The 26160-nt window shown below is 40.5% G+C and overlaps 1 non-coding gene and 1 pseudogene across 1 annotated transcript; both read right to left on the reverse strand.

Moving 5' to 3' along the window:
* Positions 1 to 20304: 20304 nt before the first annotated feature.
* On the reverse strand, positions 20305 to 21863 carry LOC145682412 (isocitrate dehydrogenase [NADP] cytoplasmic pseudogene; annotated as a pseudogene).
* Positions 21864 to 25629: 3766 nt separating this feature from the next.
* Positions 25630 to 25701, reverse strand: TRNAE-UUC (transfer RNA glutamic acid (anticodon UUC)). Its single transcript has one exon. It is a non-coding gene; the product is annotated as a tRNA-Glu (tRNA).
* Between the last annotated feature and the right edge of the window lie 459 nt (positions 25702 to 26160).

A 26160-nucleotide genomic window follows, 5' to 3' on the forward strand; every position in this document is an offset into this window, starting at 1 on the left:
AATATCCCATCGATTTTGCGCAGAATAACCCCACTCCGCCATTTAACAAAAAACACAAAACTACGAGCTATTAAAAATTGATTAGAACTACGAATTGCCGTAATTATAATGTCCATTTACAATATAAATGGAATATAAAAGTAACAATCTAGAAATATATAAAATATAGAACGTACCTCTTAATTCTCTTGAAGACAATTTAACATCAACAGGGAAGAAATAATTCAACTGCCACTTACAGCCTAAACATTTGACATATTGGCTTCCCTCTTTTAATGTTAGTTACTAGTAACGGTCGCTTCATGGCAGCAGCAACCAATGTGTCGTAAAGAATCTCCAAGTTGAAGAAACACGTGTGCGCAGAATTATCCACCGCGCAGAATTCGACTACCTTCCCCTACACCACGTGAAGAAGTTTGGTTTGTATGGTGTCATACTTTTCAAGTAATATTGAAACCGAGGGTGGTCGTAGATTTGTACAGAGACTATTCCAGACTTTTTTCTTATAAGACATACACTTTGCGCAGTTTATTACGTCATTATTGTGGAGCAGCCAAATTTCTGTGTTATACGAAAGGTCTTGATACACCAGCTATGAGGAGTGTTCGGAAAGTAAGGTTACAAAGCCTGCAGTGAAATGTGTATATATTATTTCATACAACTAATACAGCCAACAGATAGTACATACATTAGGTTATTCTTCGAAATTCTCTGCATATCGGTTGAAACATTTGTCGCATCGTGGGGTGTTCAGCCAGTTGTTACGAAGAGTTTCGCCTCGTCGTCTGAAGCGAAGTGACGGCCTCCTGGGTACTCATTCAAGTGAGAGAACAAGTGAAAGTCGTTTGAAGCAAGGTACGGACTGTAGGGAGGAGGGTTGATGATGTCTCAGCGAAACTGCTTCAACAGCGTAAGTGGTCGGTCACTGCGCTTCTCGTTGGTGATGTTTTCTCTACCAGCCGCAAACTTTTGACACCATTCTGCGACATGTTGACGAGATATTACAGTCTCTTCATAAACTTCTAGCAACTGCCAGTGAATTTCAGCGCGGTTGCATGTTTCGCCTACAGAACTCGAATAACCGAGTGGACTTCTTCGCAGTGTTGCCAACAACCTCTGAAGAAAATAGGCTAGATGTCGTTCAAAAATAAGCTTTTTGACCCAAAAAATCGCCAGAGTTTGAACTGCTAACCTGTAACCCACACTGTAGATTTTAAACCCCCTATTTTGTGTAGAATTATAAGTGAGTTATAGTAAAAATTGAAATGTTGAATTTTATTCGCTGAAGACTAACAAGCAACATACATGACTTTAAATTACAGAAAGTAAACAGCCATATTATATTATCAGTTGAATTTAAGTAAGTCATCATCGATGACGTCGCAGCTAGCCGAGGCGCTGGAACTGGATGCACCATCGTTGGATTGTGGATTATTTGTGTTTGTGTAGACTGCCATTGTCCCAATTTTCAGCAATCGTATTTCTTTCGGTAGGTCTAGTCCTTAAAAACACTTATTTCTTCGTACACCCACCCATATGAATCATCATCATGGCATTGAGAGTTCTCAAGCTAATTAGGTGTCCTATTTGTTTCCTTTAATTCCGGTAAACAAAAACAATCTCTATGAACTGAAGAACCGAACAGTTTACTAAATTTGTATTGGAAGACTTTCATTCTTACAATGAAATCCGAAAACTAAAATACAGTAATTAAAAAGTAGTAGACGGGACCGTTACGGAAGCGACATTAAAATTCCTACTGAGTCGATACATATTGTTAAGTAGTTGTAAATCTCTGGGTGGGAGAGAGAAGAAGAAAGAAAAACAAGTGTTCGTTGCGTAATAAAACACCTTTCGTCTAAACAAATCAATTAATAAGATAGTATATAATGACAAACAGGATAATTTTTAATAATTACGCTTCATTTTCAAAGGAAAAATATTTTTAGAATTAATTTAACGGCTAATAAAAAACCAAAAAATGGCAAAGGAGCTTCATAAAATAAGCTATATTTAAGGCTATAAGCATTTCGTAGATTTGTATGGCTAAATGCCTCCCTAAATAGGCTAGATTTAGCCAAAAATGGCAAAGGAACTTTATAAAATAAGCTATATTTAAGGCTATAAGCATTTCGTAGATTTGTATGGCTAAATGCCTCCCTAAATAGGCTAGATTTAGCCAAAAATGGCAAAGGAACTTTATAAAATAAGCTATATTTAAGGCTATAAGCATTTTGTAGATTTGTATGGCTAAATGCCTCTCTAAATAGGCTAGATTTAGCCAAAAATGGCAAAGGAACTTTATAAAATAAGCTATATTTAAGGCTATAAGCATTTCGTAGATTTGTATGGCTAAATGCCTCTCTAAGTAGGCTAGATTTAGCCAAAAATGGCAAAGGTACTTTATAAAATAAGCTATATTTAAGGCTATAAGCATTTCGTAGATTTGTATGGCTAAATGCCTCCCTAAATAGGCTAGATTTAGCCAAAAATGGCAAAGGAACTTTATAAAATAAGCTATATTTAAGGCTATAAGCATTTCGTAGATTTGTATGGCTAAATGCCTCTCCAAATAGGCTAGATTTAGCCAAAAATGGGCTAAATTGGCATCACTGCTTCTTCGCGAGAGCAGTTTCTGTGTTTATCTAGAACTAGCGCCGTAGGTATCGGGTGACTGAAACTCTGTACAGTTGCCAACGCCATGTGTTCGAGTTACCGCACACTTCTCATTTCTCTATAACAGAAAGAAATTCCAGAATTATCAGCCATGTAACCTTAGTTTTTGATCCTTCCATGTATTAACACTCAACACCAGTTAACAGGTATTTTCTGGCTCATTTCCTCGCTTTTCATGTTCTCTGTCTTTAAAATACTGGCTAAAATTAAAACAGTGGGGAATGGACGTAGTGTATAATCTTCCTTTTGAAACAACCTGCCATTCACGTTCGCACGTAGGAAATTTGCCTTACAGTGGTGGCTTTGCGGGCAAGTCCCATTAGTAGAAATGTAAATTTTGATCACTATAAGCCAATGGAATAAAGCTTCATGCAGGTTCAGAAAGCTGTATACAATAATTACTACACTAGGTACAATACACTGAAAAGCATTAGAACACCGCGGATTAGAGTGAGTATCTATGATGAATCTATTATTTTGGTACGATAAACTTTGGCGCCATGCGTCAAGAAATGCATACTTCTGCTTAAAGCATGGAATTTATCGACAGTTATATCGGAACATATCTATTTACAATTCTTAAAATGGACACGTAAAAAATACAATTTGTAATAGATATATTTCATATTATAAACGAAAGTGTCGATGGTGATGTAGGCCTAACATTGAGATTCCGAGTCAAAGCATTAGTAGAAATTCATAATGAAAACATGTTTTATATGATTTATAGTTCTTTGTACTTCGTTGATAAGCTTAAAAAGCTTAGTCTTTCCAACTTAAAGCAACGCTGCCAACGATGTTAGGTTTTAAAAGCTTAATCTTTCCAGCTTAAAGGAACGTTGCCAACGATGTTAAGTCTAAAAAGCTTAATCTTTCCTAGTTAAACGAACGTTACTAACGATGCTAAGTTTAAAAAAAATCTTTCCCGCTTAAAACAGCTTTGTCAAGGATGTTAAGTTTAAAAAGCTTAAATTTTTCTGCTTAAAGAAGTGTTGCAAACTATGTGATTGAGAGTCCGATTCAGCTGGTTAGACGAGAACGTGTCAATATGTCACAACATTCACTCAATGGAAAGCAAATTTTTCGTCGTTCAGTTTGGCAATAACACGTCGCGATCTCAATTCAGCATGGGATTACAACTATTCAACTCTCTCAGCTAGCACAGAAAAAAAAAAAGTGGTGTGTGCAAAGCTAAAGGACTGTCTACGTGTTAATCAGAATCGAATTACAAATTTAGATGTAAAGCATTTGTAACAACAACAACAACAACAACAACAACAACAAAAACTTATTCAGTTTTACCAGCCTGTATAGTAAGATACATTGAAAAATTTGTTAATGTAATGCATTAATACAAATTAATAATATATACCAAATAAACGTTACACATCAATAATTCTGAAATTTTATTTGCTAGTTTTAAATTCTTCAAATAAGCCTTTAGTTACAGATTTCTAAAATTAGTGCCAAACGATTAAAAAAACATTAGGGCTAGGGTTGCCCAAGAGATGAGGGAGGGTTCTTCTAACACAAGCACATAGATTTTCTGAGATGAGGCAATCACTCTACGGGAGAGGGTAATCTAGTGGTTTACTGTTTAGAGTGTTGACTCATGTCCGCGTAGTCCCAGGCTCAATTCCTGGTCGGTGCTTTGCAATTTTCGGCCACCCAGCGTCGGCAAACCAGTGATGCCAGTTTTGTAACCGCGAAATTCCCGTCTGAAGCCATGAAGTTTCCCGATTAGATGCAAAATTTCCCGTCAATCTACGTAGATATAATTTACAATATGTATAGCAGGGCAAAATTAAAAAAAAAATACCATGTACACTTTTTTTTTTTTAAAAAATGAACACTATGTTGTTTTTGTGATTTGGGAGGGAATAGTATGTTCAGCAAAGCAACACTTAATTCAATTGTATTCGCCTTAAGACGATTCTGGTGTTGCTTGTACAGAGGTTGTTCCTTGCCACAAAAATAAATAAATAAATAAATAAATAAATAAATAAATAAAAAATTAAGAAGTTTAAAAATGTAGCGTTAGGCAGGGTATTTTGCAATTGTTTTACATTAGCTTGATGTTTCAAGCCTTTTAAGTGCTTGTAGTGTTCACTTTTACCAAGAAAGAGCTCAATATTGCAGGTCTTACGCCTAGAAAAGTTGAGAATGCCAGAATTTCCCGTTCTCAGCCTATTTTAAAGAAAAATTCCCGCATTCCCGTCAGTGCTCAGAATTTCCCATTTTACGGTAAATTTCCCGCCAACTGGCATCACTGATGGCAAACTGCGAAGTAACATGCATAAAAGACTAGAAAGGTCCTGATACGTCTGTTAGAGACAGGGGAGAGGAGCGATGACAACGTGTTAGTGTCTTGGCTGAACGTAGTTCAGTCGATTGCTAACAGATGGCGTTGGAGCGTCTCAGGCCCACAAGGGCTATTACGGTAACTGGTTTGGTTGTTTGGTTTTAGACTATCACTTTTACGCTTTTTCGAGACTAGATCGTTTCCTCTCTTGTCTCGTGGGGCAACCCTAGAATGCATTTTTTTTCCACCGTTGATTCATGACATTTCCCGTAACTTTATCTTGCATATAGGGTTATTCAAAAAGCGCGTCGGTCTTTATTATGAACTATTTTTATTTATCAAAACACACTAACAAAATTCATGAACATGTTCATCACATATTCCGATTTCAGGTATGATGAATGAGGAGGTCGGATATGTGACCTCCTTTACTGTGCTGGCATGCAATAACTCTGTTCGTGAAATTCGCTATGACTGGATGCCTGACAAATTTCCACTTGGATTTCGCCGACAACTCGTCGAATTTCTTCCTTTAATTCACGGATAGCATGGGTTTTATTGACATACAAAAATAAGAGTACCCCAAAGAAAAAAAGTCACAAGGAGTTAAATCGCATGACTTCGGGGCCCATTTCTGGCCAGCACTGTGCGAAATGAGGCGATCCGTTCTGATAAAAAGTTCTCACAATTAAACGGCGTGACAAACACCTTGGCATTTGAAGGTGGCGCTCTAAGTTCCCTTTAAATGCTGCTAGCAAATGAGAGGCCAGCGGTATTGCCACATTTATTTTGTACACATCCACGTCTATCCCCTGCCACCTGATAGCGCTGTACTTCATCTGCTTAGCCATAGCCTCACCCCTTTACTACTCGGCAACGTCGCGTCAGAGCTTGCGTTTTATTCGTTTAGCTGAACTTTGGCGTGGGAGACTCGGGTTCGATTCCCGGTGGGAGCTCATGTGGTTCGGATTCCACGTTAATCAGTAGGTCCACGTCCCATATAGCCTCGCTGCTGAACGGGACGCTAAACTATAATCAACTCAACTCGTTTAGCTGAAATGCCAAGGTGTTTGTCACAGGCTTTAGCACACGTTGCGCTATCGTAAACTGCTCCATGGCTGGACATAGACTGAAGAAATGCGGGAAATTCAGACTATGGCGACAATCGGAATGTTTGTGGATAGAGTACAACACAAAACAATGTTGGCAACCGTTGATTCCTTGCTCATGAATATCTGTGTGGAAAATTGTGTGATCAGATTAGAGGCATATTTAATAAATTTGCAAAACAAATAAACAGAAAGGATAATATTAATCTAATAATCATAGTAATGAATAATGAGACTTATTTTGCAAAAGTTATATTGAAACTGGAAATTAATGAACAACTTATATTTTTAATTCCACGCATGCTATTTTATATGTTATTACTCTTAGGATGACAGTGAATACTACAAGCATATGCTACGACTTTAAAGAAATACTTTTGCAGCTTCCCGAAACATGTTCGCTGCCATTAAGTACAGTTTTCACTTTCTTGGAATATATCAAAACTCAGCAATACTTAAGAGTCACGCCACATTTCAGTTATACAAAATAATCCTAAAACCTAGAATTGTGCTAAATTTAATAAATTTAATTGTATATACAAAACTGTATATGTACACCCCTAAACGCCTATATTATACTGAAAAATTAATATTCCTTACTGAGCTCCTTCGTGGCTAAGCGGTTAGCGTACACGCCTTTGACGTGGAAGACCCGGGCTGGATTCCCAGGGGTGAGCTCACGTGGTTCGGACTCCACGTTGATAATTAAATCCACATAACCGCTGCTGAACAGGATGTTAAACTGAAAAAATCAAATCAAAATATTCCTTATTATTAGAAAGAACAAAATACATTTTAGGAACTGTTAATTTTTGTGCAAATAAAGAATAACTTGTGAAGGACTTATTTTCTTGCGTAATGTTATCTCAATTAGTTCCAGAGCGGCTGACTAACATATCGAGCCCTTGCAAGAAGAAATTAAAGTACGCTCGAATTGTGGCGCTCCAATAGGTAAATTTTTAGTGGTACATTTTTTGTGGCAGTTCAAGCGCAATTCCTGTAGCTTTCTTAATTCCACGGGAAGACAACCAATACGTACTCATGGAACGATAAATATTTTATGGCACCATTTTTATTTTATGAACCAATAATATTTCCAAATGAAACTATATACATTAATGGGCAATTTCAAATAAAGTGGGGGGGCAACTGTCCCCCTTTGCCCCCCTAATCGCCGCCCATGTATATATATATATATATATATATATATATATATATATATATATATATATATATATATATATATATATATCTTACTCTTTCAACCAAGTAATTTTAATTATTCAGAGATGCATGTTCATTATATTCTTAAATTTAATTATAAAAAAAAACACTAAGGTCTCAACTTTCTACCCTCTGTGTACAACAGCACTACTTGAAGTTGGAGTTTCATATAACAAGTCTTGGAGCGAGTTTCTTCCAGGCATACTTCCAAGTGGCTTTGCCTCTCAGAGTTGGCCACCCGACCGTCCCCGACAATTAAGAAAATTAAATACTCTTGCCAATATACCATCACAATTTTAATTGCTCCCTCCGCCCCCGGACAAAACTTTCTGGAAGAAAGCCTGCTGATAAAGTCCACCTATGATTATCTACTTGAAGTATTTGCGTTCAAATAGGCTGATGTAACAAATGCGGAAGGATATGTAATGTAACGAGACACTTGTATATTCTTCCGTATGGAATGTGTTCCAATATTTGTTTAAGAAACTGCCTTGTCATGTCTCTTCGCCACATTTTATGATCTGTAGCTTAAGGTCCGCATTGTTATCGCAAGAACAAACTCAGATAAGATAGGTAAAGTGCAAAGAGCATGCTAATGATGAGAAGCTGTTGGGTAATGCATTTTGGGCAACAACACAGTTGCAGTCAAATCATGGCAACGAGTGCGATTCTATAATCCTTGAACTCTGCTTTGAAATTATTCACATATAGTCAGAGAGCGTAGTGGTAGAGATCCCTGGTTCGACTCCAGCTACGATTTTCTGGTGGACAACATCATGTTCGTGAATTTTCCGATTTCCTCCCGATTTCTCATTCCACCAATTCTTTCATTATCATTTACCTTCATTAATTATCTGTCTCCTTTAGCCGAAATGTTATAAGCGTGAGACGTAAAACCATAAATTACATTTAGTCAGAGAAAAAAGTTACATTCTTCAGTACATTTATTTTCAGTTCAGCTAAAAAGACCCTATGCCCAGGGCCGGATTAAGGAAGGGGCTTAAGGGGTCTATAGCCCCGGGCCTCCAGTTGCACAGGGCTCTCTACACTGATAAAAATTTCAACTGACTATCTAAAAAGAATCATGAAGATACAATCACCATCATAAAATAAAATATGACCAAAATATGAAAATATTTCCTTAACTTTCTTACTGTACGGTACTTTCACAGAAATGTATTACATGAAGTCAGCGAGAGTCACATATTGTTTCTAGCCCCGGGTCTCTAGATGTGTTAATTCAGCCCTGCCTATGCCCCACCTGCAAATTGTCCACCGTTGCACAAGCTACCCTCTGCAAAAAAATGGCTTTTAGTTGGAAGCAAGCAACCAATGCGCCGCTTCATTCACCTGTTGATCGGAGCTGAATCGATGGCCTCTGAGAGCAACTTTAAGTAGACCAAACAAATGGTAATCCGACGGGGTGAGATCGGGACTGAACGAAGGATGCTCCAAGGGCGACACAACTACACTAGTTGTCACCCGAGACAAGAACTCGCCTTAGCGCCCCCTGTTCAACCAAACCAAAACGCTCCCTCAAATATTTGCCCAATTTTGCACCTTCCCAATCCGGTGCCTCGAGCACAAAGCTCGTTTGTCCTCTAGTTACGTCACTTTGCTCCAACACCTCAAAACGCAGCGTCTGAAGAGTTTGAGCGGTGTGAGCGGCGATATGTGAACGCGCATTGTCATGCAATACAAGAACGCCTTCCGACAATCGACCTCTGCGTTTATTACAAATTGCAGGGTTCAACTCGTTTACCAGCATATCACTGTAAATTTTACTGTTTATTGTTGACTCCTTTTCCAGGTAATGTGACAGGATTGGCCCTTGTGAGTCCTAAAACACTATGAGCATCACTTTTCCTGCAGAAGGTTGAATCTTTAATCTCTTCCTTGATGGGAGACCTCGCGTGGTTCCATTCCATGCTCTGGCGTTTGCTCTCTGGTTCAAAGAGATGAATCCACGTTTCATCTCCAGTGATGATTCGTCTGAGAAATGTTTCACCTTCGTTAGAACAACGGTCCAGTAGGTGCTAACAGATTCTTACACGGTTTCGCTTATGCTCTTCATCGAGTTTTTTTTCACTAACTCATCTCGCACAGATTTTGTGAAAGTTGAGCCTCTTATGCATGATGTTATATGCAGAACCATGACTAATCTGCATATGAGTTCCTACTTTATCAACAGTCACTCGTCTGTTATTCAGAATCAAGGCACGGACTCGTTCAATAATATCACCAGTTGTTGCTGTAGCACGACGCCCTGCTCTTTACTCATCCTTCAACCTCTTTCGACCATTTGTGAACTCTCCAATCCACTGATTAACGCTTCGCTGTGGCAACACATTGTCTCCGCATTGTGCTGAAAGTCTTCCTTGAATTTCCGCTCAGCTCCAGGTACACCTTCAGACCATAAAAAGCGGATGACGGAACGCTGTTTTTCATTAGTCCACACATAGAGTAGCGCGGCCATCTTTACTTCGCAACAGCGCAAAGCAGACTGACATGATAGCGCTGTAACCTTCTACAGGTGAAGCTAATTGTGACACTAAGCGTCTGGTAAGCAAAGCACACAATGTCGTAGAGCCAATCTGAAAAAAAGAAAAATACTGCATTTAGTTATTGACTTATCCTCGTTGAAGCGGATATTCTATTCGACTCAACCTAATAGGTTTAAGTGTCGGTACTCATGAGCAAATCGTATTTTGGAAAGGGGCCGCGGTGGCTCCGTGGTAGAGCGTTCACCTCTGGTGCATGGGGTCTCGGGTTCAAACCCTGCTCCCGCCAAGCGAACTTTGTGGTGGACAAATACCATGTGCGTGGGTTTCCTCGGGGTTCTCCCGTTTCTTCCCACTTTCTTCATTCCATCATTTCATTCATTTCTCATAATCACCCTCCTTTAGCCTAGCCGGCATAATCGTGGGACGCAAAACTCAAAATTTCATTTCATTTCATTTCGCATTTTGGAAACTGAAATTCACATATACTGTAAGATGTAACGTGATCGATTCATTCCTTCATGTATAGGCACAACAGTAAACTACCTCTGATTGCCTAATGGCACAGTAGGCTAAACTTACGTGACCGACAGGCTAGATAATGAGAGAACAATGTTAAAACAGCAAATCGACTATAAGAATAACGTTACCATATATTCAGAGCGAGAAATCGGGATCAGTGTTTCTTTCAGACATAATGTTCCGGGGGAAGCACACTTAGTATTTCGGGTGGCTCTGCTGGTACTATTCTATTTATTATTATAAATGTTTTATTTTTATCTTTACCGGGGTACTCTCAGAGTTCCAGGGGGCAGTGCCACCCCCCAAAAAAACATGTCTGGAAGAAACCCTGATCGGGATATTCTCCGATTGAATGAAAGAAAGTTAAGAAGACAATTTAATTTAGCATGAAATTTGGGGTACAAGAGCAAAGATTGAAGCGGGTTGGACCACAGGAATTTCGTCCCAGTATTCAGTCTCTTGTAGGAACTCAGTTACATTTAACTGTAACTTTTGGATATTTCTTTAAATTATTTTTATGATATTCATTTTGAGTTTATCTATCTACTTACTATTAATATAGCAAATTAAAACATATGGGATTTCCGCTCTTCATTGGCACCCATCATTGAGTGCGTTCTGGAAAATTAATGTAGTAAGCACTCCAGCTATTTTTTGAAGTCAATTTCAGCTCTGACCAGGACGGACTGCATTTTCAGGAAGCTAACATTCGCTATTATGATATTACATTAAGCTTTGTAGTATCTCAAATTCTAGCAGGAAAAAAAAACTATCTGGATGTTACAGTTTTTATTCAACTTTCCGAAGTATTATTGCGGTCAGTGATGATTTCAGGGGGACAGATTCTCCGCACGGAGCTACGAAATTCCCCGAAGCCATATCTCCTATCATCCTCAACGTAGTTACTCAGTAATTTCGTCCCCCAGTATTGAAATCCCCTCTCCCGAGGAAAATATGAAATAACCACTTTGTAGTTGATACTGCACATAATAAAAATTACTTCTCTTCTCCATTCCTTCGATTTTCTTTATCATGACTATAGAGCACTACTATTTAAAGAAAAATTTTTGCTTCTATATAAAATATTGTAAGCAGTGTTGGGAAGTGGAAAAAAAAAGCAGAGGCGGTATGTGTTATTACAATTTTGACCCGACATACTGGCTACCTGAATGTTGAAATACAGTGAGGATATGTTGCCTAAAATATTGCATTTCTATTTACATAATGAGTGAAAACCACTGCGTAGCTTGTCTTTAGTTACGGGGGTGGGTGGAGGTATGGTTCCTCGTCCTTTGATCCCTCACCAACAACTTTCTAAAAAATTAAAAAAAATATCCCCTTATGTTGTATTATAGAGAATTATACACGAAAATGCTCAAAAACCGAGTTTTTATCTGAACAATTTCCTGCGGGAAAGCTCCCAGAACACCCACTCGACTGAGGGGTATTCCAAACCCATGGAAGAAAAGTCCCTACAGCAGACAACTCCTAAATCCACTCAAAACGCGACATCTGTATGAATTAAGGCAAGAAGACACACAAACATGGGCCTACATACGAAAGAAACAATTCAATAAGGCACAGCAAAATACAAACTATACAAACTTCTTTGAAGATACCTCATTTTAAAAACAAAAGGAAGAAAGAAGATCAAAATATCGGTGTTGTCAACTTAGAAATTATTTCTAAGTAAGAAATAAAATCTTTTTATGTGCAAAACTATTCGACAATTACTGTGTATAAAAATGGGATTTATTAAAGATACTTACAAGTAAACCTTACGTTTGGGTGAATCGAGTTGCTGACTGAGACACATATGAGAAAGTAGTACTAAATGTGGTCAGTATTTCAGTGAAGTTTTAGGTGCGAAGCTCCAGGGGTTTAGGAGATACAGCTACCAGAACATCACATGGAAGTACAGAATAGTCTTCATACAGTTGGAGGTAAAAGCTCTGTAAGACCTCTTGTAACGACAAAAGATGAATAACAAATATATGGGTACATATTAGGACTCGGGGGAAGTCATATAGTAAGGTTATACCTGACGGCGGCCATCTTGAAATCCGCCATTTTGAATTAAGATTAAGTTTTTAAAAAAGGAATAGGGTCATGTGATACATGATTTAAGGCACAAATTTAATCAGAAGAACAATGGTGACGTTAATTTTGATTTACGCGCAATTGGTAAAAAGTTACAGGGAAATTAAATATTGTTGCTGCATATGTATTAGTCTTTTACCCCACCTTGTAAATTTTGTGTTAATGATAATAATTAAATAAAAAGCAGATGGATAAATATTAGGTGTATGGTAAGAGTTGTCTTGATGGCGGCCATGTTCAAATCTGCCATTTTGAATCAGACAAAAGTTTTAAACAAAACGCATAACAGTGGCACCTTATTAATAGCAAATTTTACCATAACTCCAACAGTATAACCATTTTTGCTTTATCATTAACCAGCACAAAACTAATGGATCGCACCTTATGACTACTGCTTTGACGGAATTATTAACGACAAATGTGTCAAGTGTAACTCGATTGCCTTTGTCAGGTGTACTCACTGTGAGCAGAGCATTTGTGCAAGTCATGCACTCTTTTCTGAACTACATATTGATTGTACTAATTAAAGACTTTTCTGGAAGAAAGACCCAAGTTCAATTATGACTCAATTCCACTTTGGTCATTTTTCCTTAAATTAGCAACTTGTTTATGCGATAACAAATGCTCGTTAATGATAAAGCAAAAATGATTATACCGTTGGATTTATGCTAAAATGTGCTATTAATAAGGTGTCACTGTTATGCGTTTTGTTTAAAACTTTTGTCTGATTCAAAATGGCGGATTTGAACATGGCCGCCATCAAGACAACTCTTACCATAGACCTAATATTTATCCATTTGCTTTTTATTTAATTATTATCATTAACACAAAATTTACAAGGTGGGGTAAAGGACTAATAAATATGCATCAACAATATTTAATTTCCCTGTAACTTTTTACCAATTGCGCGTAAATCAAAATTAAAGTCACCATTGTTCTTCTGATTAAATTTGCGCCTTAAGTCATGGATCACATGACCCTATTCCTTTTTTAAAAACTTAATCTTAATTCAAAATGGCGGATTTCAAGATGGCCGCCGTCAGGTATAACCTTACTATGTGACTTCCCCCTAGTCCTAATATGCACCCATATATTTGTTATTCACCTTTTGTCGTTACAAGAGGTCTTACAGGGCTTTTACCTCCAACTGTATGAAGACTATTCTGTACTTCCATGTGATGTTCTGGTAGCTGTATCTCCTAAACCCCTGGAGCTTCGCACCTAAAACTTCACTGAAATACTGACCACATTTAGAACTACTTTTTCATATGTGTCTCAGTCAGCATCTCGATTCACCCAAACGTAAGGTTTACTTGTTAGCATCTACTCTCCAGTGACGGTATGTCTTGACCACTGAAAAAGCAGAGGTCGCATGCTTTCGTCATTGAAAAACTAGAGATGGTATGGCATACCACCGCATAACCGTCTCACTTCGACCACTGATTGTAAGTTTCCATGACTAAACGTACAACATCCACTTTTTTACTACGAACACGTGTTATTACATTTAAACATAATCAATAGCAGACGACGGAAGGAGACCGTCAGGAAGATACGAAGAGGAATCGGAAAATCTACGAAGTAAGCCGACCTTTTCCTCATAATCCTCCCCTCAAAAAGAGGCCTATAAAAGAGGACTTCAAGAAGACAAATCTATCATACTGAGATACGGTAGTGAAATAAGTGAGATGTGCGCTTTTTCGCTCTCGTGTTCCGAGTGATAATTTGTGGAAATAAAGACAATTTTTCCCCAAATTTATTATAAACAGCATCATAAACACTCAATGATTTGTTGTGATTTGATTTCAGTGCGGTGCAAGTGATAAATTTAGTGTAAAGTGCTGTGCTGTAGCTAGCATTTGTAGAGTAGTGTGTGCACGTGCATGTTTTGGTCAAACAAAGCACTGCACGCACACTTCCCGCACAAGTGACTGTCAAAAAGTAGTCGTTCAGGAGCGCGGACCCGAAAGAAAGCACCCTATCGGGATTGGCCAGTTTGACTTCGAGATCTCGCTTCTGATTGGCTGTTTTAAACAGGCTCCCAGCCAGCCCTTAAAAAGGAGAACTCAGGCGCTTCACGTTCAGTCCGCCACGCTGTGTGGAGGAAGCAACACGTTGCGGCCACTCCCCATAGCAAATACATTATATCAATAAACTCTAGTGCAAGTGATTAGAACGATACACTCCCATATATGAATAAACTGATATCCCAACAGGTACAATTTCACGAGAAATAAGCAAAAACGCAGTGAAAGGCAAAAAGAAAAATAGGCCGGCCGGAGCACGCCCAAAAAGCTCACGGCACCCACGGGCACTCCCCCCCCCATAATAAGAGACAGTGCTATCAAGACCCTGCGGTCCTTTCAAGGGCCACCGGAACTATAGTGCTTGAGTGGGATTTCCATTCAGTGATTCCAGCCATGAATGAAGGGAACACCCAAGCCCCCGTGCCACGCAAGGGCAGACCAACGACCAGCAAGGGGCCCCGCCCCAGGAAAGCCCCCCCAGCAATCTTAACACCGTCACTAAGCAGCTCCAGGGACTCAAATTCACCGCCCTGGGCACAGTCCGTAAGCGAAGAGTAACCATCACCAAGGCCAAGAAACCAACGAAAACCCCACAGGAGCCCCCCCGATGACCCCACCGCAGGAGACAGCGCCCGATACCCAATCACCACAACAATTTCCCCCTTTACAACAAAAAGAGGAGGAAACTCCATACCAGTCAGAACCAGGAGTCTCAACAGAAGTACCGCCGCCCCCCCCAAGGCCCACAGAAGAAACCACCACCTCAGACGATGGATTCCTGCAGCCCCCCCGAAAATCACTGAAAAGAGCACCGACTGGACCAGTGAGCTCCCTAGTGGAATTCAGGACCGAATGTAGGAACAGATTCTCCCCCCTAACACCAGACCAGCAAAGCACAACCCCCCCAGGATCAACCATCAACCTCTAATGAAGTGGACATGGAAGAAGGAAGTGAAGAACACAGTGCCACCATACCCCTCAGAGCCCGACAAGTTCCCCCCATATTCATATATGGAGTGGAAAAACAGAACACTTTAATGAAGACACTGGCGGCCGCACTCGCAGCCCCCCCCAAAGTGTGGTTTAACAAAGACTTTATTAAACTTCACTGCAATTCAATGAGCGACCACGCAAAAGTAGAGGCGTTCTGCAAACAGCAGAGCTACCCCTACTCAACAGAGCTCCCCAAAACTTCCCGCCCACTGAAAGTGGTAGTGAGGAAACTACCCATTGACACAGATCCGGAGGATGTCAAAACTGCACTGGAAGCACTGGGACACTCCGTCCTCGCAGTTCACCAGATGAGAGGCAGACCGGATGCGCAGGGCACCAGACCCCTATTCCCCCTGTTTCTCGTCTCGCTAGAAAAGAAGCAAGTGAAACCTAGCATCTACGAGCTCACCCGCCTACTTTGGTACAGAGTAGTGGTAGAGCCGTACAAAGGGAACGACCTGCTGCAATGCCACCGCTGTCAACGCGTTGGCCACTCACAACAAACGTGCCATGCAATACCACGATGCGTGAAGTGTGGGGAAAAGCATTCTACACAGGAGTGTCCCAAGAAGACCAGAGACGCCCCAGCAAAGTGTGTAAACTGCAGTGGCGCCCACCCTGCAAACTATCAGGGATGCCCGTACCTCCAGGCGGAGAAGAAGAAGAGGACAGGCAAGAACCAGCAAATCACCCCCCCACCACGCAAACAAGACAACTCTGCCCCACGACAAGAAGAACCAAGTCAAGACAAGACAACCCAGAAGACACCTCCAAAAAACCCAGAATCACCACCATCGCCAACGCCCACAGCGACACCCTCAACATCTTCCACAGCGACATCACAAGCCACCACGTCACAGCCTGACCCGCCCGAGAAACCAGGGCCCAGCAGACAGACAGAACAGCAGCCAACGGAAACACAGTCATCCGAAGACGCCGCAGCAGAGGACCCCAGCCTGGCGTCATCACTCAAGGAGATCCTCAGCCTACTGACGGGGCTGAACGTCAAGAACTTCCTGAAGAACCTGAAGGAAGGACTGAAGAAGATCGCCGCAGCCAAAGATCCCATAACAAAATTGACGACACTCCTGGACGTAGCTGCAACACTCCTTGATGATGGCGCACAGTAACTCCCATATACACCGAGCCTTACGGGTGGCCTGCTGGAATGCTGAAGGCATTCAGAAGCAAAAAGAAGAGTTCAAGGACTTCCTGGAGCGAGAGAACATCGACGTGGTACTGCTCTCGGAGACACACCTGAAGCCCCACCTCTCCCTCCGAGTCAGGAACTACACCACATATAGGGATGACCGTCAGGGAAGGAAAGGCGGCACAGCAATTCTACTCAAACGGCAGATCGCACACGACCGTCTCCAACTCCCTGTACTACAGTCCCTGGAAACAACTGGCGTCACGTTGCATTCTCCAGATGGGCCACTACATATAGTCTCTGTTTACCGGGCACCTGGGAACAAACTCCACCCTCCGGATCTCATTGCTCTAAGAAGACTGGGACACAGGGTTCTGCTGGCAGGCGATTTCAACTGCAAACACCCGGCGTGGCATTCCAGAGTATCGAATGCAAACGGCAGAGCACTCCACCACGCTCTACGGCAGATAGATCTGATCCCGGCAGCACCAAGGGAACCCACCCATTTCCCAAGGAACGGGGGACTACCAGATGTGCTGGACATCACCCTGTCAGCCAACACAGCGATACTGGATGGCCCAGGTGTACTACATGACCTCCAGTCGGACCACATACCAGTGCTGTTCACTATAGCACTTAGACACCATGTTCCGGTGAACAGCTTACCCAAGCAAGCCACCACCGACTGGAATGAGTACACTCGCCTGCTAGCAGAGATGATCAACACCCGGCTTCCAGTGAGCACTTCAGAGGAGATCGACGATGCAGTCCAACACCTCACCACGGCCATCAGATCAGCCTATCGGCTGGCAACCACAGTTCAACTACAGGAGCAACAACAACAACCTGAAGACCTCCGAACGGCGGCCCTGATCTCTCTCAAAAGGTGGACCAGGCGCCAATGGCAGAAGACAAGGCACCCTCAGCTCAAGGTACTCTGGAATTCACTGGTGAAACGGGTGAAAAACCGGCTCCGGAGACAAATGTACTCAGCGTGGAACGAAAGACTGCAAGCCATAGACGCCCCATCCAGGGAGTTCTGGAAACTCCTCCGCGCCATAGCAAGACCCCCAGGCCCACCTCGTACACAACCCGTACGAGGGCAGCAGGGATTAGTGTATTCACCAAGAGAAATTGCATCAGTGTTTGCAGACCATCTCCAGGGGACCTTCCAGGAGAACAACACCCCTCCAGACGCCACCACGGAAGAAGCAGTGCAGGCCAGCCTGTGGGACATCCAGCAGGACTACCATCTCCCGGCGACAGACCTGGCTACTCCGAGGGAAATCACCAGAATAATCAAACGACTACACAACCGCAAGGCAGCAGGACCAGACGCAATTCCAACCCTGGCGATAAAACAAGCACCGAGGAAAGCTGTGGTACTCCTCACGAGAATTACGAATGGCATCTTGAGAACGGGACACTTCCCATCAGTGTGGAAGGAAGCTCGAATCATAATGCTACCCAAGACTACAGGACACAGGACAGAGGCGAAAAACTATCGGCCGATCAGTCTGCTCTCCCACCTAGGAAAGATCGTGGAAAGAGTGATCCAAAGGAGAATCATGGACCAGGTGCAGGAAAGAGACAGCTTACCGGACCATCAACACGGATTCAGGCCTGGGCACAGCACCACCCTTCAGCTAGTCCGGGTAGTCGACAGAATAACTCATCAGTACAACGAAGGAGGCCACACCCTAGGCCTCTTTCTAGACATCGAAAAGGCATTCGACAGGGTGTGGCACAATGGACTGGTCCATAAACTACATCAAGCCGGCCTCCCCACATATCAAATCCGGATCATCCGGAGCTACCTGACCGATCGCCGATTCCGGGTGTTCCACTCAGGGCACCTAACAGACACCAGGCCAATCCACGCAGGAGTACCACAGGGGTCCTGCCTCTCTCCACTTCTGTATGCACTCTTCACTGCAGATATTCCTACGGACCATGGCACACTACTAGCCACCTACGCAGATGACACGGCAGTCTTTGCCCAGAATCGCAACCCACGGTACGCAGAAAGGGCAATGCAGAGACATATCATCAAACTCGAAGAGTGGACACAGAAGTGGAAGATCAGAATCAACCCAGCGAAGACCACCTTGGTAGACTTCACTAGAAGATACGCAAACCGGAACTTTACCATCATGATGTCTGGAACCCTGCTACCTCTCGCAAAAGAAGCCAAGTACCTCGGAGTTATCCTGGACGACCGCCTAACATTCCGAAGACACCTAACGGAAACCTCCACCAAAGCAACTAGAACACTACGAGCACTGCTGCCAATTCTTCTCAGCGGGAGCTTCAGCCACAGTACCCGAAGACACATCTACGAAATCAGCATACGGCCCATCTTGTTGTACGCTCACCCTGCTTGGGAGCACGCAGCACGTCATCACCAACGTCAGCTACAGGTGATCCAGAACAGGGCAGCAAGAGCCATAACCTGGCACGCACTCGGAACCAGCATTGCACAACTACATGAAGATTTGGACCTCCCTCTCCTCCAGGAAGTTCGAGAGAACCTTTCAGCCAGATTCTGGGCACAGGTCACCAACCACCCCAACCCCAGCATCGCAGCCATTGGAACCAATGCACCTAGAAGACAAGTCTACAGGATGCCTCGACCACCCTAAGGAAAACAAACCGAAGGATCTGCGACAGTAGCGATCCGAAAAAGATAAGATGATGTAACACAAACGCCAAGAAAAGAACACTCAAATGCAAGTCAAGAGCACACGCTCGTTACTTGTAAAACTAAAATCCGCCAAGAACAACGAACGAACGAACGAACAAATCTATCAGTTGGCCGCTGATTACTCACTCATTAATACCTTCTCCCGGGGCTACCATGCGCTACAGAGAATTCCTTTACTTAAGCCTATCTTACGAGACTGCTATGCGCACAGGAGATTTTCTTTAATCATCCATTCCTGAGGCAGTATTGAGCGAAGGAATTCTGGCGCAACACATTTTGGAAGATTTACAAGTATATTTCAATGCTTTGCATGAAAAGACATGTTTATAAGGAAAAAAATCTGCTGGCGACAGAATTAAATACAAAGTAATACAGCTGTATTTTAGGGTTACAAGTACAAGGTTACTATTGTAAAATCATAACAAGTGCTTTACGACGTATAAAATAAGTGGGTGTATATGAAAGATGACTCTATTAGATGCTATTTTACACCGGCAGTATATTTCTGTACAGTGTACAGAACCTGTATTTTATGTTTACAAGTGAAGTGTTACTAGTTCAAAACCATGACAAGCATTATTGTAACTCTTATTATCGGCAAAAGATACTTCTTTTTACTACCCTCGCTTACGCGCATATCTACTATCGCTGACGTTACCACGTGGGCCCACCAGCTTCGCCGTGTTCTGGCTCGGTTACATAGCATTTGTATTTTTTTGTTACACATCCTGAAACTGTATTTATACTAAAATCTTAAAAGAATTGTAAATTTTCAACAATTACTTTTGGTGGCACCCTTGAATTTTATTTATGCCGATTGATATATTTTCATGTCGCCCAGTGGAGACCTTTTAGGAGACAATAAGAAGGGAATGAGTGAAAGGATTATATTTTTTCAACAATTCTTCTTAGTGGTGCACCAAATGTAAATCAGTACGCCAAATAATACTAACGCTACTCAATGTTTCTTAAAATTTCGTCGTACAAATACGGGAAAATATATTTTAACTCATTTCTTGAACACTCTTTAATATCAAAATATCACAGTATATCTTAGATTAACAATCTGTTACAACTTTTTTCTCACGATCCTCATGAGTTGAAGTGTTTCGACTTTCTTCCTAAAATTTTCTGCTATTTTGTCCATAAAATCCGAAGTATTTAAGTAGTCAGAGCGCTCTACGTTCTTTTTCGTACACAATGCGAGATCTTTGGTCATGTAACCAGATTCCACTGTTTCAATGCAAGTCCTTTCAAGTTCATCAGCAAATTCGGCTAGCAGTTCATTGCTGTCCAACTTAGCACGATGTTTTAAAGCTCTGCTCCAAGCAAAAATGGAAGCAATTGGGTTGGTTGACGTTTCCTGGCCCTTTTGATGCTTTTGAAAGTGCCGTGTTACTGTTCCATGGCCTGCTTCTGTTTGTAATAATTTACCATCCGAGCACACAAGAGCTGACGTCATCATTCCTAATGAACCAAATCCTTGAGCCACACTGTCTGACTGAACATCCCCGTCATAGTTCTTACACGCCAGAACAAAACCACCTTCTGATTTCATGAGAAATGCTGCCATATCATCTATTAATCTATGCTGAAAAAATAGGTTGTTTTGCATGTATCTCTCTTTATAATAGCCTTCATAAATCTCCTCAAAAATTGTCCTAAATCTACCATCATACTTAGGCAAAATAGTATCTTTCGTGCATAAATATAAAGGCAATCCTCTATTGAAAGCATATTTAAAACATATATGAGCAAAATCTGATATAGATTCATCTGTATTAAACATACCTAAAGCAACACCAGGTCCCTTAAACTCTTTAATCAAACGTGTGGTACACTCTTCTACTCCCGACGGTTTAAAGGTTAGACTCAAAATTCCTGGCTGTTTTATGAAAATTTCCTTTGCACTATATTGGTCACCACGACTGTGGCGAGCTATTACAATTGGCTTATTCCACCCAACCACTAGTCGTGGTATATTCTGGCAAAGTATAGGTTCACGAAATATCATTCCTCCTAATATATTTCGAACAGTGCAATTAGGTGATTTCCACATCCTACCCAGACGCAATTCTTCAACTTGTCTTTTATTGGGTGTGATTGTGGCACATTTCACCCCAACATGATGTTTTCTAATTGCTTCCGCACCCTCGATAGTAACGCGATCTTCGGTGCGGTCTCTTGACAATATTGATAGGTCATAAGAGTGAAGTTCAATGTCCAGAAACGGGAAGAGTAATTTTCCCTTAATTAAATCCCACACAACTTTGGCCATTTCATCTCCTTCCAGATCCACAATAGGACCAACTTTTATCTTTGCCATTATACAACGAAAGTTGCACTTTCCACTCTTCCTTATCACCAGGAAAGCTTATCGATTCTCATCAGTTTCTGTTAAATCTTTCAATTCCAAACAGCTACAGAATAACACAATCGCATACCTAACGGCATAACTACAACATATCACAATCACATAGCCTAACGGCATATCATAAGCATCTAGATCAAAGCAAAGATTGTTAGCTATAGTTTATAATGTGATAATGTGTCTATTTTCTTTCTTCTTTTCTTAACTGTTTTCATAGGTTTTATATCTTCTTTCATTTCTTTCTTTCAGTTACCTCCCTTACGGGAGATTTATAAAGGAAGTTCCAGCCTTAGAGCCTTGTGGACTATGTCACTATATTTGTTTTAATTATAAATTGTTTGAAATATGATTATGCACTAAAATGGAACGAGCCAAGATGGACGAATTTGCCTGTTTTAAATAAAATTGTTGATCACACTATTAATGTCATAAAGAGGGATAAGCGGCGCATGAACATATTGTAAATGTAAAATAGTATATGGAAATTGTAACAAATAATAAAATTGTCCAAAGTAATGAATTGTAAATAGTAAAAATTGAATAAAAAATGAGAGCAAAACTCCTGAATACTTAGTGTTTACAGCGCCATCTCTTATCCCCTTTTATGTATTATACTTTAAGTGCACAACTAGGCTGCAAGGTCTCTTTCCGTAACGTTTTGCGTCAACGCATCAGCTTCCTCACAGCAAAATGTAACATTGAGTGAATTTTATAATGGACTGCAATATGTACACAACATAATCCATCGTTAGTAAACTGAAACCTTCAAACAGTGAGGATTTCTATGGATTTTCCAACAACCTGTTAAAAAGAATTGATATTATAGTTGAACGTTTAGTTTACCTATTTAACTGGATGCTTCTGTAGAGAATCTTCTCTGACTGCCTTAAATTAATGATCACCAGTGGCGTATTTACGATTTTGTTTCGGGAGGGGCTTTGCTAACTTTCGGGGAGGGGCTTTGCCTGGAAATGTGAAAATCCTGCAAGATATTTCATTTACTTTACTATACTAAGTAAGATTTCGGGGGGGGGCTTAAGCCCGGAAGCCACCCCCCTAAATACGCCACTGATGATCACAGTACTCACGTGTAAGAAAAAGGATAGAAAGCAATCCTAATAATTATCGTCTTATATCCTTAGAGCCAATAATATCCAGTTTTTCAGCAATGTATTAAAAATCAATTATCAAACTTTCTGGAGTGAAATAAACTACTCCGCGCTTCGTAATTTGGATCCAGATCGGGATTTTTTATGACTAAGACTGTGGAAAATACAGTAACACATATCAATCGCTGATTTGAGAAACATCATAAGTCAATAATGGCAATAATTTCGTAAGCCAGTGATTTGTGACGTTTCTCAACCCAGGGACAGTTGTTGCAGCTCGATATTGCACGAACTATGAGCGTGATTTCTGACATATCATAACCCAACGTTGTAGCTACCCTTCAAAAATCAAAGCTGCATGTAAACTCATTTTCCGCATATGGCTGACTTATGACATTTCTCAAATCAGCGATTCATATATTAGACAAACTTGTAAGAAATGTATATGTATGCAACATTGCTACATCTGAGTAGAGCTTTCGATATAGTGTCACATGATTTATTGGCTGCAAAATTAATTTATCATGGTGTTTGGGGAATTGAGAAGTCACTAATGAAGTTAAGTTCTATCTTAGTCAGTGTTCGAAGTGAGAAAAAACGAGAGGTGGTATGTTTTATTACGATTTTGACTCGGCATACCGGCGATCTACATGTTGAAATAGAGCGAGGGTATGTTGCCTACAAGATTGCATTTTTATTAACACAATGACTGAAAACCATTGAGAGGGTCTATGTATTAACGCGGGGGGGGGGGGGCATGGAGAGACTTTGATTCCCTTATATTGTATTATAGAGAATTATACACGAAAATGCTCAAAAACAGAATGAGGATATTAATAATTTCCTGCGGGGAAATTCCTGGTCCTCCAATCGACTGTGGGGTACTCCAAACACCCGGAAGGTCCGCTGTCACAGAAGACAACCCCTAAACGCGCCCATGCTCAAAATACGGCATTTATATGTATTAAGGCAAGAAGACACACATACACAACAAAGTAACAATTCAATATGGCACATCAAAATATAAACTAGGTGAACATCTTTGCAGGCACCTCTTTTTTAAAAACAGAAGGTAGGAAGAATGTCAGGTTGTCAAGTTAGAAATTATTTTTAAGTAAGAAATAAAATCTTTTACGTGCAAAGCTATTTGTCAATTAGTGTGTATTAAAATGGATTTATTAAAGGTATTTAGCATCTACTTCCCAGTGACGGTATGTTTTAATCATTGAAAATCCAGGGACGGTATGCCTTCATCACTGAAAAACCAGAGGCGGTATGGCATACCGCCACATACCGTCTCACTTCGACCACTGATCTTAGTAATAGACGACGTGCTGCTCGTATTGCAAATGAAAGGTCAAGTTTTTTGAATGTAACAACAGTGATGCCTCAGGTGATGTGAATGAGAAAGACCTTTACTCTTTCTTATCCGTTTAAATGTCTTTCCAAGTTTTCTATCATATAAATCTCTTTTACTCGTATATGCTGACGATACAACATTTCTAAATACAGATAAGACCTTAATGGGAGTAAAATTAAAAACAACGAAGTGTTAGAAATATCGTCAACATGGTTAAAAAGTACAACAAACTTTATCTCAATGCATCTAAGACCAGAGCGGCGCAATTCTGTCTTCAACATTGGATGCGTACAAAGTAAGACTTTTTTTTTTTTTTTTTTTTGTTAAGCGATGCTCAAAATATTTGTGAAGTTGAAAAACAATCTTGTGGAGGATCAGGGAGCAGTTGTCTTCAATGTGGAAGGCGGGCAGATTTGAGGCTTATTCTGGAAGGGGGAGGGGGGCATCAATTTCATCTCACTTTCCTTTGTGGCAATCGAATACAAATCATTACATTTCTCCCCAAAAAAACACATTTGAAATCGGATTATTGGGGGGTGGCATTCCCCCCAGTTCCAAGATTGAAGGAGACATGTCCTCCTCATCCCCCCGGGATTTGCGCCAGTGTCTAAGATAGAAACCATTTATTTTATCTGGGTAATCATGAGTATTGCTTCTACTAGACATGTTTTTTGGGGGGCACTACCCTCGAGCTCTGAGAGTTCCCCCCAGAGGAAACCAAAATAATACGTCTATAATGTAATAATAGACAGAATAGTACCATGTGAAAATAACATGTATCCCTCCGAATACTGTGTGCTCCCTCGGAACATTTCTTTTTCTGAAACACTGATCATAAGATTGGTGTAGATGCATGCAATTCTGTAAAAAGTTCTGAGAAAATATCTAGATTCAAAGCTAAACTGGAATATACTGAAAATATATGTAAAAGACTATCTAGAATATTGTTTTCAATTCACAAACTAAGGACAACAGTTCCTGAAACTGTGCTTCTTACACCATATTGTTGTTTTTTCATTGCTAGTTTCATTACAACATTTAGATAGCCGATATGTGGAGTCAAAATTGTTATAAAACATACCATCTCTGCTTTTTTTTTTTTTCACTTCGAACACTACCACAAGTATAGTACATATTTGACGAATATAACGTCGATTTCGAAAACCATTGTGAAGTATTTCTTGTAAATAATTCTATTGATAGTATTAATGAATTTGAAGAAAAGTGTAAATTACAACAGATAATCTGATTTTTGTGCATTGCAACATTTGTTGTCAATAGATTCAGAAACAAAAATGGCGCAGAATCAACACCATTGTATCAACAATATCGTCAATTATCAGGTTGAATTTATCGTAACCTTCTTGTATAGAAAGCGAAGGCATTCTGTAATATTTGTGGTCAAAGGACATTAGGGTATTATTTATTTCTATCTAAACCCATTAAATATATTCATAAATAAATTTAAAAAAAGCAAAAAGTTCCCATGCCGGGAATCGAACCCGGGCCTCCTGGGTGAAAGCCAGGTATCCTAGCCACTAGACCACATGGGAGAACTGAATAAGCCTCTCTTCGAAAGCAGGGATATTGTTTGTAACGTTCCCAAATTTGTTTCTTATTTGTGTAAAAGTTTCAACATGCGTTAATCAAGTTTAATGTTTCCTGTAGAAGCCAAAGATAAAAATATAAGCCAAGCTTGACTTAATAGAGATTGTATCTTGACATTTTATAAATTTCCTGCGTCACCCAAGGAAAGAGGTTAGCAATTTAAACCAGTTTTATTTTTTAAATGTTGCTTTATTTAATTGTATGAAATGAAACATTTGTTTATAGGCCTATCTAGGCTATTATTTTTTTTAAAAGAAGCATCTGGTAGCTATATTTTAAGAATTTTTCTAAAGCAAAAAAGTTAACGTACAATACGTACCGTACCAAAATGATGTAGGCCTAGCAACTGTTATTGTGATAGCTTTTGTACAGTACCTCAATTCGTCCAGTGATGAATCCACATA

This window comes from Thermobia domestica, chromosome 3 (genome assembly GCF_964235325.1).
Source record: "Thermobia domestica chromosome 3, izTheDome1.hap1.1, whole genome shotgun sequence".
NCBI lineage: Eukaryota > Metazoa > Arthropoda > Insecta > Zygentoma > Lepismatidae > Thermobia > Thermobia domestica.